Source organism: Hippocampus comes, unplaced genomic scaffold, assembly GCF_001891065.2.
Source record: "Hippocampus comes isolate QL1 unplaced genomic scaffold, H_comes_QL1_v1.1 scaffold676, whole genome shotgun sequence".
NCBI lineage: Eukaryota > Metazoa > Chordata > Actinopteri > Syngnathiformes > Syngnathidae > Hippocampus > Hippocampus comes.
Window position 1 is genome coordinate 94,902 of NW_017805988.1, and position 1,901 is coordinate 96,802.

The 1,901-nt window shown below is 47.5% G+C and overlaps 1 long non-coding RNA gene across 1 annotated transcript; it reads right to left on the reverse strand.

Annotated features, from left to right (window-relative positions):
• Positions 1 to 340: 340 nt before the first annotated feature.
• Positions 341 to 1,141, reverse strand: LOC109528908 (uncharacterized). Its single transcript, XR_002170744.1, has 2 exons — positions 1,048 to 1,141; positions 341 to 441 (listed from the first exon to the last, which is right to left on the reverse strand). It is a non-coding gene; the product is annotated as an uncharacterized LOC109528908 (long non-coding RNA).
• Positions 1,142 to 1,901: the final 760 nt, after the last annotated feature.

A 1,901-nucleotide genomic window follows, 5' to 3' on the forward strand; every position in this document is an offset into this window, starting at 1 on the left:
ATCAGATTGAGATGGGAGTGGTCGCGTTGGAAAGCTGGAGTGCTGTAGTTGTCCCCAGACATGCATCCCTCACAGGATATCGGAGGCGATATTTTTAGGAATTTTTTCAAAATGGTTGAAAATGTCAACATGTTGGGACCCAGGTCATCTTGCCACAATTCAGAGGGCTGTGATTCCCAAATGCATAATCAGATTGAGATGGGAGTGGTCGCGTTGGAAAGCTGGAATGCTGTAGTTATCCCCAGACATGCAGCCCTCACGGGATAACGGAAGCTAAATTTTTAGGGAACGTGCGTTGAAAATGTGTTCAGATCAACTTGTCAGAAATCAGGTCAACATGCCAGTTTTCAGAGGCCTTTTATTTCAAAATGCAACATCTGATCCGGACGAGGGTGGTCTGGGTGGAGAGCCGGGGTGCTGGATTCCTTCTTTTCGGATGTTCTATAAATGGGCAAAAAGATCAACATGTTAGAATGCAAGTCATGTCAGAACGCAGGCCATCTTGTCACATTTCAGAGGCCGACATCAGATCCGAATGGTCTTGTTGGATACCTGCAGTGCTCTATCTAGTGTCCTGCAGGTCTGGTTTGATTGAGGGATAACTGAAATTCATTTTCAAGAATCTTTTGAAATAAGCAGAGGAATTCAAAATGTCATATTTGAGAGGCATTTTAATTGGTAATGGAACATTCGATCTGAATGCCTGTACTGTGGTTGTGTACCTGGCATGCCCTAGTGTGTCGACAACCTGGTGTGGTTGCGCTATCACCCAGATTAGTTTCTTTAATTATTATTATTTTTTTTAATATCAGGTGAAATTGATGTAGATTTACCATTGACTTTATTTTCTCCACTTGAGAACGCTTTTTTGTGCTGTTGTGAGAGTTCTTGTTGTTCCGGGGTGAACGTATCGTTAGCTGACAGCCAAGAAATTACTTATTTTATGTTTTTATTCATATATTTTAACCCGAACAAATGACGTTTATGCATGAGTGGTGGCTCTTTTATTTTGAAGGTGGCCAACGCCGCTCGCTGGCGGCACACTACCGTAATGCAGAGCATTGCCAATCGCAGTGCGGGCTCACTTGACTTCGACTTTGCGAGTGCGTGCTGGCTTGACCGCAGTTCCAGAAGGGGAGCGAGGCGCTTTCCGGCCACGCCGATGTGCGTCTGTATGACGTGATGACGTAAAGGAAGGCGACGCGTCCCCGGAACGGAGTGCGATGTCGCGGAAAGGAGCCGGGCTGCAAGTATGTTCTGCTCAGCGGTGTTCGGAAGAGATCGAAGCGCGCCACCCTGGCCGGAAGAACGCGGCAGCGCTGCGGGTTGCCGAGCCGCCACTCGATGGGAGTCCATTCCCGTCTCGTGTCGCTTTGTCGAGCTTGGACCGAGTTTCCTGCGGTCCTCTCCAACTTCTTGCCGAAAGTAACTCCGTGGCGCTTCTCCACCTGCTCCGTTCGAAACGAGGTGGATTCCCAAAGAACGAAGCGAGAATCCCCCAAGGAGAGGTTGCGCTCTTTTTTTTTTTTTAATTGTATTTCTCACGGAGGTTAGTTGACAAAAGACGGAGTTCATTTCATTGGGTGGTGGGATGTGTTAACTTTATTCGATTTGATACTGATGTTGATTGACAACACTGCAAAAATGTCGTCCGAAATTTCTTCCTTTGTAAAATTAATGAGTCACAGGAAGGAAGGTGATGACATTGTTCTACAAATGGCAACCAACAATTGACACTGCTGAAAAAGGCTTCCAATTGCCAAGAGATGCCACAAGATGGCGTCACTGCACGATCCGAGGCCCCTCAACTGACGACCAGAGAGTTCCACGAGATGGCCCCAAAGTTACACTTGGACTTTGACGGCCCACGCGACGGAAACACGGCGAGTGGCGCCGACACG